Consider the following 12,568-nt stretch of genomic DNA (forward strand, 5'->3'; position numbering starts at 1 on the left):
ACACCTTTTTGCAATACACACTAAGTCACCATCTTAAAAGCCATTGCCCCAAGTGCCATCAATACATTTGTATTATTTTCTAGAACGGGATGTAGGAATTTATTAGACATTTTCTTTTCTTTCTGATATCCAGTTTCCTTTCAGTCAGAACAGACATTAAATATAGGACATGGTGAAGTCCTATTGCTAGACTAGGGTCTGGAGAGAGGTTATTCAGTTTAGTCAACTTAATTCAACACTCACTTATTGATGGGAGTTACCCAACTGATGGGTCTTTGAAGGAGGAGGTGTTCTCAGGATCTTTATGGAAAAAGATGACTGGAAAGATGAATAGTGAATTGTCATATAGGAGCAGAGAATGAACTGAGAAGTGTTAAGAGCTGCTACATCTTGTCTTGGGATATCATTCTTTTTCTCCCAGGGAGACATGATGTGTAAGGAAGACGTCCAAGCAAGGTTTGAAGGAGGAGCAGAAAGTGAAATATGTAGGTGCATGCTAACATTGCTCGTACCTTTTGCTTCTGTAATGATTTTTTAAAGTATAAAAATGCTGGTGTGTCAAATATATATTCAGTGTTCAAGAATACAAATAGAAAATTAACTACAAAAGGCACACTTTGGCTAAATTCAGCTTTTTTTTTTTTTTTACAGTTTTGCCTAAATTCTCTCACTCATAAGTAGTAAATACCTACACTAGTTTTGTACAACCTCAATCTGAAAGTCATTTTCTTACTTTCTAGCTTTAGTGAATTTGGTCCTGTAATTTACCCTCTTTGAGTTTTGATTTTTTTTCCATCTCTCTTTTTTTTTTTACTTATTTTTTAATAAGTCTTTTTTTAAAATTTTATTTATTTATGATAGTCACACCAGAGAGAGAGAGAGAGAGGCAGAGACACAGGCAGAGGGAGAAGCAGGCTCCATGCAGGGAGCCGGACATGTGGGACTCGATCCCGGGTCTCCAGGATCGCGCCCTGGGCCAAAGGCAGGCACTAAACTGCTGAGCCACCCAGGGATCCCTTTTTTTCTCTTACGTGAAAATTATACCTATAATAGGATTTCTGTAAGGATTAAATGAGGTAAAGTATGCAAAAGCCTTCATACAAGGTCTAGCATTTAATGAGCTCTTAATAATTGGTGGGCATGACTAGCTTTCGGTTTATTGGCTGGTCTGCTTGTTCTATGGAAAACATAATGTGTCTAAAATGCCTGCAAGAAATCTGACTGTACAATATTTTAAATCAGTAAACTTAGTTTGATTTCTAGTTTCCTCGAGTAAACTTTCTTGTCATTTACATGGCAAATTTATTTCTAATAAATGCAAAGAGGAAGCTGCCACCTAAAGCTCTTAGAGCTGATGAATGGAACAAAAAGAGGACATTTTCCTAATGTTAGTACATAATTGCTCTTGCTTAAAATTGTTCCCTTCAGTTTCAAACTTTGCCTGAGAAGTATCAAAGGCTATCATGTTAGGCCAAGATTTTGTACTAATTGTGTATTCCATTCTTTAAAAAGCCCTACTATGAGAGGAAAAAGCGGTAGGATTTTTATAAAACAATCACAATAAATTTCCTCCTGCCTTCTTTCTCCCTCAGTGAAAATGAGAAACAGTATCATTAGAGGAAGACAAGAGGCAGGATTCATAGATAGACTGGCTCTGAAGAACAAAAGATAGCTAACAGTTAGAGATAATTCAAACAGTGGGCTTTGATGTTCTTTTTTAGCTCTCCTATTAAATACTTCCTCTTTTTGCGCATTCCAGTTGTACCAAATATGAAAAGCCCATATACAAAAGAAACAATAAAATGCGTGTTAATCTAATAACAGAATGTCAAGAACAGAAAACCTCCCCTATACAGTGTAATTGAGATTGCCTACACCACAGACAGTTTATGATCAGAAACCTTGGGGAAAAAAGCCATCAATAGAAATAATGTTTCTACTGTGAGCTCATGGTCACAGCAAGGCTACAAGACCAGGGACATAAAGCCCTATTAATTGTACTTCCCAGGGGTCACCAAACATCTCTGTTTGCCTGCAAGAGCCCCGATTTATACCTTTTATCCAGTGTAATTATTAATAGAGTACCTTTAACTCCTTTAACTCCAAGTGTCCCACTTTGGACAATAAATTATATAGTTGTCCTAGGCTTACCCGTACTCCCTTTCACTTCCTTCTCCTTCTCAAAAAAAAAAAAAAATTAAAAATTAAAAAATAAGACTAAGGGCAAGCTATTTTAACTCTTCAGGTTATGTGAAAGGGGAAGAAAAAAGTTACCCTGTTTTCTAAGCTCAGCTATTCATTTGACTACCTTTCATTTTCTTACAGCAAGGACGATTTCTAGTCTGAATTGAATTTGACATGATCCCATTCACCCACAAAATATTTTGGGCAGCACCACCCCTGCCTTTCTCCACTACCCTCTCTCTCTTATGAATTTCTGCCTGACTCTACGGCACAATGTTGAGTCTGCTTATTGAATTCTATTTGAAATTTTCAAGGAATTATATCTCACATGAGGACTCCTTAATATAATTGCTGTTTCTTTAAAAAAAAAAAATCAAATGTTCAACTTAGGTTATATAGCCAAGAATAGCAGCTCATATCAGCTGCAAGAAAGACTGAGCACCTTACAGCAAGAGCCCCTTAATCAAAAAGCAATCTTTTGGGATGAGTTAGTAGTACTTTGCCTCCAGCACTAACCAGATCCCCTACTTTCATTGTATATTTCCACAGGAGTCTAATGATGAAATATATTAGATCTTCTCATAGGTGAAGTAGAAACACACTTAAAGCATTGCCTTCTACGGGTGGCACAGGGCTTCTAAAAACAGGGAGCGGGGGAGGTCAGCAGCAATAACTGCATCCGAACCAACAATGAATTCCACAAGCAAAAGCCGTGACAAAGAAGTGGGGAAATTCCCCCCTCTCATAGGAAGATTCATGGGATATTCATGATGTGTAATACCGCAAAGGAGAGAAACACAGAACACTTTGGTTTTGTAATGAGCGGGGCTGGTGGTACAAAGTTTCATTTAAAAATAAAAGGCTTACCTTTGAGTCAGGAGGATGTCCCAGAACTTTATCCAGAAAAGCTTCACAGCTGCAAAGAAAAAAAATAGAATTCATTTGAGGAAAAATATTCTGGTACGGGAAAATAAAGATTTACATTTATCCAGTGGGCTTTATCTACTCTAGATCTACAAAAAAACAAGCATTCGATAGTGGGTAAGAATATAGAAGGTTATGGGTCCTCATCATTTGCACACAGAGGGCATGGATTGCATTTAATTGCATTATTTTATTTGTCTTTTATTTATTTTCACATATGCATAAAACTTCGCATATTCATACACATACAGACACACAGAAATGTTTGCTTCCTTGTAGCATCACAGCTTTACATACACACACATACACAGCAGCACCTTCACACACGTCAAGGCTTCGGAGCATGTGTGGTAGGCACAGTATCTCTCTTCCTCAAATTGTGGTCTTAGAAACCACCCCCCAGCCACCCCCAATATGGTGGGGCCCTAAGAATAGGATAGGAGGTAATATCTTAAATTTTTGTTGTACCTTCAAAACAGCTGCAGAGTCCTTTCTGTTCTGCAAGTAGCCTAAAGTCAAACAGATAAAAATAAATCATGAATCAGGGTAAAAGGCTATAAATATGCTATATTTGTTTTTTTTCTGTCGGTTTTGTTTTTGTTTGTCTTGTTTTTAACCTTCACTGATTTGGGGGAAGTAATTAAGTGTTTTGGCATAAAAGATCTCCTGCTGGGTGATAGGCTACATGGGGAAGGGAAATTAGACAAAAGGTATTGAGTAATAACCACAAATGACTTTATAGCCCATTCTGTTTGAATGTCAATAGAATTTGAAAGCAAGATTTGCAGAAGATAATCAGCAATGACTCCCCCAAGTATAATCAGGAATTGACTATAATCAGCCATTTGCAAACTCTTACCTGCCACTATGATTTCTTATCCTACTGGGAAAAAATGGCATGGTGACCCAAAAGCTCAAAATTACGAATGGCAGAAATTTCCAAATATAAAAGCCATTCACTATCTTTCCAGAATTTATCAGCATTGAATTAATTTGGCAGATTCTTAATGACTTTGCCAAGTGATGAAGTATGCATCACATAACATTGTGTGTGCTATTATGAGCTGTTTTGAAGCTTTTAAGTCTTCAAACGGTGAAGGGAAGGTGATAAAACAAATAAATATAACAATACATTGTTCAAATAATGGCTGTATAAATAAAAATTATATTGTAAAAAAAATAAAGAAAAACCCATAACTTGAAATACACCAAAAATATATAGTCTCTCATGTTAAACACTGCCCAAGAAGATGAAACCTGTGTTTGGATTTGTTCTTTAATAGTGAAATATTCAGCTAGGTGAACAAATTGAAAAAGAAACTGATAAGAAACAATAATTGTTTTATACAATATTAATTCAGTTACAATGACTTTCACCCGCATACCTAGGCTAATGAACTTAATCAAACAAGGCACTGCTGAAAATGGACTAATGGGCTTAAAATGAAAAAACCCCTGCCTTCCAAATTTAGATATGGATTTTTTTAAAGGGTCTTATTTTTGTTTCAAATTTTAATCTTTAAGAAAAGAGGAGATTCCCTGGATGGCTCAGTGGTTTAGTGCCTGTCTTCGGCCCAGGGTGCGATGCTGGAGTCCCAGGATCGAGTCCTGCATCGGGCTCCCTGCATGGAGCCTGCTTCTGCCTCTGCCTGTGTCTCTGCCTTTCTCTCTCTGTGCCTCTCATGAATAAATAAATGTAATCTTAAAAAAAAAGAAAAGATGTCACCATCTATCAGAAATCATATTTCTCAAGGGAGACAGACTATATATAATCAATGTGTCTAAATAACAGGTAAAAAAAATTCAGTCAATGATAGATTTTTTTTTTTTTTAATGTAGTCACTTCACTCACATGATATTTACCACATTACAATTCCTGGTCATGCTGAGCATTAGGAAACCCTGAGTAAGCCACGTCGATGGTTATTAAGATACTATGCTAAAGAAAAATATTTCCCAACAGGAGGTACTAATTAGATAGCCAACAGCATATAAAAAGCATCAAAATGAGAAATAATAAAAAGACAGCAATTGTGTCCAGGCTGGATGCTCCTATTTAGCAGCTGAAACATCACTGAGATACTATGATCTCTTCCTTAAATGTCCAGGGGTTTAAGCTGTTAACGGATATAATTCCAAATTTTATTCAATATAATTCGACAAATACCTATCGTGCATCTAAAATGTGCCCAGAGGAATTAAAATATTCAGAGGAATCTAAAAGAGATCAATTCTAAAACGAGAGGAGTCACCCAAGCCAGGGCTTCCAGATATTTGGAAATAGGAACCATCAGGAACAAAAATATATAAATATTTTATTAAAAAGCATTCATTGATTTTTAATTACAAGCCATCTTTTAGCATTAAATTAAAAATTATCGATAAATGTAGAAATTTTCTAAATGCCACACTATTTTGAACTTTCACTGGGGACCAGAGATTCTCCTAGCAAAAAAAATAAATCTCCTGAGGAAAAAATCCCCTTAGCTAGCCATGTTTGTTCTTTCTTATTACCCCGAAAGGTGCACGGTTTGCCGAATCTTGTGCACCCTTCTTTCTGTTCATATGGCTAAAAGCAGCCTCTCATCAGTTTCCACAGTGACTCAAGGAGTGAAATGGGTTTCCTCCAGACATTCCACTTTGTTTCCATTCCCAACTCTTTGGGCAAAGCGTTGTCTAGAAACTGAGTCAGGGAAGCTGGAATGTTAGGGTATGGGAGGGTTAAGTTAGGGAGGGATGATCCTGTTCCCCATGCTAACATTTTGTGCCCTGTGGTTCTGCATTTTTTCTCATTTTTTTTCTTCTCTGACACCTTCATTCTGGGGTGTGTTCTTTACAAGATTCCCACTGTGTCTGTACCGATCTGGAGGACTGGCTCACAGAGCTGTTAGAGTTTCATCTCTATGAAAGACCAAGACACAGTGTTGAGAACAAATTTATCCTTGGAAAGGGAGCATCAAACCACACAAATGATGTCCAAAGACGATGCTTCAGGATCAGAAGTCAGGCTTCCTCCCTCCCACACCCCTTGGGTTTTCTCCTGATTTCAAGCAGGAGGAGATTCCACTGGCCAGACACTGCTAGATTCCAAATAGAAAACAGCTACTGGAAAACTCAGAGAGTGATTTTCCTTGGGGAGAAATCCCAGCACACAGCTTCTCTGATGGCGGCACAGGCAGCAGATGGCAGCGTGAGCAGGGGTGGGAAGTCATCATTCAGAATCAGCAAATCAGCTTTGCAGCAGGTGCGAGCACAGAATAAAGTGGTAGGATTGGTGGGAGCAGCAATCCGGTTCCACAGAGCAGCCTTTATTCGGTGCCAAGGCTCACTCAATACCCCAGTGTCCGTGAGCTTCTAGATCAGAGAGAGATGGTGGCTTCTGTGGGTCCCAGACGTAAAAGCACTAGCGCTGGAGGCACAGCCATAGTGACAGCTCCCTCTACCGACTTGGGCAGTGACAGTTCAGGGGCTTTGCGGACCAGCAGTCAGAAGTCCCTCATTAATACTGCATGCCTTTGCCTCGTCCAAGGATCCTTGCCCACTCTCCTTCCTCTGGGTTGGATTTGCCTCCCATATTGTTTAATAGTGCCAAGAACATCTCTCATCATACTCTATCTTAATTGTTTAACATATCTCCATTGTTTAACTTTGCTTGTTCAAGTTAGGGGTGCTACCTGGAGACACCTGTGCTTAGCACACCTGCCACTCTATAGTAGACAGATGCTTGTTGAGTGAATCGATGACTTAACAAACAAAAGCCCAACTTGTTCCAGAAAACATCTCCACTTACACAGGAAGGTAGGCCACCTAATTCCATGTCTTTACCAGCCATGAGCTTTTGGACTTCTCAGAGGAAAGAGTGGAATTCAGGATTTAGGAATGGAGAAGACTGGGGGGGAAAAACCTACATTGCATCTTCCCTGGACCTGATTTGCCCCTGTTTTGATGAAGATTTTTATCTTCTTTGTCTAAGCCTGGAAAGGGAGGGAAGAGAGCCTGCAGGATGTCAATATGGAGGTATCAGCAGAGATACAAGAAGGTGCATAAAAGGGCCAACTCTGGTTAGCTGAGTTTCCCCAACAGCCCACAGCCCATGGTGTGATGTGTTTTTTTGGCTCAGGAGGGAGACAGTCACCTCAATGTTTGGAGAATTTTCTCTAGGTAAATATTTATTCTAGATTTGGAAAGCAGTTAAGCATCACCACATTCTCATGAACATGTTTTCCCATTTTGAAAAAATAAACACTCTCACACAAGGCTGTAGGATACCCCATCCTGCCGGGGCTGCAACCAGATTGACTTCAGTTTCCCTCACAGACCACTAACCAAATATATGACCCATGCCACTTTTTAAACTGCACCGCGTTAAATTATTTGGCAGGACTACATCAAACATGAAATTTGTATCTCTGTCTCATTAAGAATGATAATAATTATACATCTGCCCATAATGATAAATTATTACATCAAATGCGAAGGATCGGTCTGCCTAATACTATAGGAGACACTGGCTTTGCTGAACATTCTGATATTCAAAAACTTGAAACGGCATGAGTATCACTGAAGTTCTTGGCAGAGGGGAGATTGCAGCAAAAGTAGAAAATCTTGGCCTGCTTTTCACATGTTGGGGTGGAGGGTTGCAGAGAGTTTGTGAGGGTACTGAGGCGAGGTTCTCGACAAAAGACTGCAAATAACAGCAATCCATCAAAGACTGTGGCTTATGCTGCTTTGTTTCTTTAACCACCCTCACGTAGGGAGCTTAGTGCAATTTCTTCAGGCATAAAGATAATGCAGTATGACCAGAAGAGTGTCTGATTTGGATGGACTGAAATCAAAGCCCCTGCCTATATTGGAGCAGGTCCCTTCACACCTTAGCCCTAAGTCACTACACCTATAAAACAGAATTGATGGTAATACTGCTCTGGGTAGTTATGAAGTTTTAGTAAAATACAGCATGTGGAAAAAAAAAAAAAACCTTGGAAATATGAACACCTCCACAAATGTCAGAGTTAATACATTTGTGTCACTACCTTATTCTAGATAGATTTTCATGTTGGTTTTAAGGCAGCTAAATCAGTAAATATAACATGCTTGTCATTCAGAAGACAAAATATCTGGAAGTTGACTTCATTTTTCATGTTTCAGGTTCCATCCAGATGTTTAGGCACTTTGGAACCAGCATAATTTTTTCTTCCCGATGCATTTCATTTCTGCGAGGAAATTGTGCCAGAATTCCGCATGACTCTAATAAGTCACATTAATTCTTATCTTTTTCAGTTCAATTAATGTTGCCATTGCAAAAATCAAGATGCAATTATAATTTCTCTTTCGGGGAATTCTATCTATGTGTGAGGTGGTGGTAATGATGGCGTGGGGGTGTTGATAGGGTGTTACTTCAAAGTAGCTGTCCTGGAAATAATGAAGGAATGCATCAAGCATAGCGGAAAAAGCAATGAATCAACTACAGATGGGAAGAGGTATTTGTTAAAAATATAGAAATCTCAGGAGGATAGAGAGAAAGATTTGAGTCTATGTTCACCGCCAAATATGCATATAAAGTATAACTGTCCTTCATCCTAGAAGATCGATCTGCTAAGATCTCGCTTTCTGTGGCTAAAAGCCCCATGTGCACACTTGAAAGCTATGCTTTGGTGGGTGGCTATGAGCTGCTCTTCACATTCTGCTGTCACTCGGGGCTCCGCCTCTTCCCCTCCTAGGGTACATGCCACATTTGCTCACAGGGCAGACTCAGAAGCCAGGTCATCTGTTGGCAGCTGTTTCCCAGCCTTCTGTAGCTGTTCCACTCCGCCTCTGGAATGCTTTGCTTCTCCAAACTCTCAAGATTTAGTTCATCCATGCCCCCCCCATGATTTGCACTTTCCTCCATTTTGACATCCTCATGGACCCTCCACACAGTAGGCACTCAATATGTATTTGCTCAAGCAATTAGTAAATAAGTGAGTGAAAGAGTTCTGCTGATACCAAAGAAAAATCAGCAGTTGTATTGCACTTAGTATGATTCCTGAGTGGGTAGCTCTCAATTCGTAGTCATCTCTTCTTGCATTTCAATGGTAATATTTAATGTGCTTTAACACCTAAAAACAGCTCAATATTTTTAAAACTTAACAGAAATTAGGCTTTTAGAAATGTCATCTCTTTATTATTCTCTTCTTTGATCACCTAGCAGTATTAGAAGTATGTCACTGGGGTTATAATGTTCATACCATGGGAGCCCTGACCCCAGCCCAGCCCCAGCCCAGCCCCAGCCCCAGGAATGGAAGAGGCCTTACTTGAAATCTACCCTAGAATAGGGAGATAGAACTTGGCTAACTAGAGGCCATAGGCCAAATCCAGCCCACACAGTCGATTTTTATATGGCCCTTGACCTAAGAATTACGTTTTTACATTTTTAAATGGTGCCATATGACTATTACATGAAATTTAAACTTCAGCATCCATAAATAAAGTTCTATTGGAACAAAGCCATACCTATTCACTTACATATTGTTTATGGTTGCTACTATGAATTGTAGTTGTGATAGGCACCTTGTGGCCTACAAGTCCTAAAATGTTTAACGTCTGACACTTTGTAAAAAAAAAAAAAAAAAAAAAAAAAAAGTTTATCAATTCCCATTCTAAAACCACAGCTATAGTTCAGTGTTGGCATTTCACACAATCCATGCAAATATTTGTTTAATAATTAAATGCACAAAGTCAGCTCCTGTTTATCTGAGATTATTTTAGGAGCCCTAGTATTCAAATAACATCTATGATAACAGAAATCCTGTAATGACACATTTATTTCTTTTTTCTTTGGGAGAAATAATATGGCGTCCAGCTCTAACTTTTTTGAGACTTTCTAAAAAAAAGATTTTATTTATTTATTCATGAGAGAGAGAGAGAGAGGCAGAGGGAGAAGCAGGCTCCATGTCAAGAGCCTGACGTGGGACTCGATCCCGGGTCTCCAGGATCAGGCCCTGCCTGGGCTGAAGGCGGCGCTACACCGCTGAGCCACCGGGCTGCCCTTTTGAGACATTTTTGTGCAAATTTGCCACAGGCACCCTCCATGGGCAATAAATTATAGAAAGCAACCCATGTTTCCAGGAAAATCCAAACCTGTCCAAGATGCAGGGCTGGGTAAATGGAGTGATGCTGGGATTTCATTCTCCATTCACCCCTTAGATTGATGTTTGGGGACAGGACACAAAGAGCACAAAGATAAGCGGTGGCTTTGGGTATCATGTAAAACCATATCAGACTGTCTTAATGCTTCTAGTGTGACTAAGTTGCCACTCTTTTGTAGACTTGTCGGTTATGTATTTTCTTTCAAGGATTTTGATGGAGAATTTGCAGAGACAGCATGAATATGGAAAGGACTTTCAGATTCCAGGATCGAGGCAGGTTTGTGGATGAAATTCAGAAGGAAATCTTGTGACCCAACAACTTGCCCACCATTTTGCCAAGGGCCAATCAACACTGAATGTCCAGATATACTAAGCCCATTCTTAGGAACACCCTAGACTTGTACTGTATTTTTTGAGAACTAGGACCTTGCAGAAATCAACACTAGGGCAAGGTATTGTGAATATATGAATTGATCTTTCAGCTCAGCCAAATGGCTTCTCAGGCAAATAACTGCTCTCCAGACCTTTGCAGCAGAACCTGGGGAGAATTGTCATTTTAGTCTATTACAGGGGAGCAGGACTCACCCTCCCACTATTGAATGAAAACAAGAAAGTTGGCAGGTCAAAAGATTATCATAATATACAGCCTTTCAAATCACAGTGGAGATTACAGATCTGGCCACTTGCTTTCCACCCAATCAGTAATAAAACCAGTTCTCATCTTCCAAAATGGGGTTGGTTTTCTATGTTAGCCTCAAAACAAAAACATGCCGCTTAGCAGGATATCCAAGATAGCACCTCATAGCATGGCCCCGGCCAACATGCTTGTCACCAGGTTTAGTCAAGTTTTCATAAACAAACAGCTTATTGCAGCTAATGAAAAGAATGCCCGATCCAGGCAAAATGAAAGCAATTTAGGTCTCTCGTATAACTTCTGGTTGCTGAGCTGCTGCTCATATCTCCTCTTTTCCCCTCAGTGCCAGATAAACCTCTGTTGGTTACAACTGGCAAAGCACAGAAAAAAAGTGGTTATAATACACAAGTGGTCAATGAGGCAGCCTTTAAGGAAAAACACTGCTGATAAGATAAACAGCTTGTGATGTCCTTAATTATAATATTTCATACTCATTTAGCCATCTCCACATCACAGAGCTAACAAAGTGGATTTCAAACAGGAAATAAGACTCCTTCCCACCAGCCCAGAGGCCTAATTATAAAATAGCAACCTACTTTTTCTGTAGTGAATACAGGGCTTTTTTTTTTCTCTCTCCTCCAACAGAATTTATTGAGCTCATTACTAGGCTGCTTATGAAGTGATTTGAAATGAGGCAACATTAAAGCATTCCACAAATCCCTTGTACTTAGTCATCCTGACACTTTATTTGAACTCAGAGCATTGATATGGGATAACTGTAGCAGCCCCACACTTCTGACTCTATTATCTGACAGGAGGTCTGGAATCCGAAAAATGATATATCATCAAACTTTCTTAATCATCACAATAATTTGTCGGAAAGAACCAGGTATAATTCGGGCAACACCAGAGGGGCTTTGCTGCTAGAAACAAGGCGAGTGCAGCATGTGTCAGCCTTAGAGGAACACAGCCACATTAATCAGGCAGCGAAAGGACCGAAGGCAGTGTATGGACGTGTGTATTTTAAGAAAAATTGACAGATAGGCTTCAAAGCCAAAAGCACTGAACTCCCTGCATGCTATTCATACAACTCTAACTTCTGTTCTCTTGTAATCCAAGAGGCAGTTGTAGACTGACCCTCACTGGGTTATCACCGAGGCTAATACAGCACAGTTAAAAACTGTATCTGCAAAAGTTTCAAAGAGGAAAAAAAAAAATCTCTGAAGAAGGACACAAAAGTCTATGGAAGTTGACTATCTGTTATGTGAAAATATGGCTCATTTTTTGCTTTTTATTTCTCTTTCCCTAACTTACTGAACCAGTAATGAATCAGAACCTAAAGAAATGTCTCCTGTTTAGAGAGGAATTATGTTTTATATCTCAGTGGATCCTATCTGTACCCTGATGTGCAGTCTGCCTTTGAAAAATGTCAGTTTTTAAGGAGAAATTTCATCAAGGAGAAGGTATGTGGGTGCATGTGTGTATCTGAAGTGGAACATCCCCAGCTTGAAAGAATAATGAATCTCAAATGCAGTAGGGCTATGTCTTTTCAACGATAGCTCTTACCAATCCTTACTACATTCTTTAATCACTGTTCAAAATCCAGAGGCCATACTTATAGGTAAATGCAGTTGTTTCATCCAGAAAACATTGAAAGAAACTTCAGAGCAGTAGAAAGGACTTCTGGTTTTTCTAGCTCAGG

General features: G+C 39.3%; 1 long non-coding RNA gene across 6 annotated transcripts in view; it reads right to left on the reverse strand.

Moving 5' to 3' along the window:
- LOC144316785 (uncharacterized) overlaps positions 1–12,568 on the reverse strand; it is a 292,783-nt gene that overhangs the window by 38,383 nt on the left and 241,832 nt on the right. For all 6 annotated transcript variants that reach the window (XR_013382646.1, XR_013382642.1, XR_013382641.1 and 3 more), the window contains 2 exons: positions 3,577–3,617; positions 3,052–3,100 (listed from right to left, as the gene is read on the reverse strand). This is a non-coding gene — a long non-coding RNA (uncharacterized LOC144316785). The remainder of the gene's footprint in view (positions 1–3,051; positions 3,101–3,576; positions 3,618–12,568) is intronic.

This window comes from Canis aureus, chromosome 7 (genome assembly GCF_053574225.1).
Source record: "Canis aureus isolate CA01 chromosome 7, VMU_Caureus_v.1.0, whole genome shotgun sequence".
Classification (NCBI taxonomy): Eukaryota; Metazoa; Chordata; class Mammalia; order Carnivora; family Canidae; genus Canis; species Canis aureus.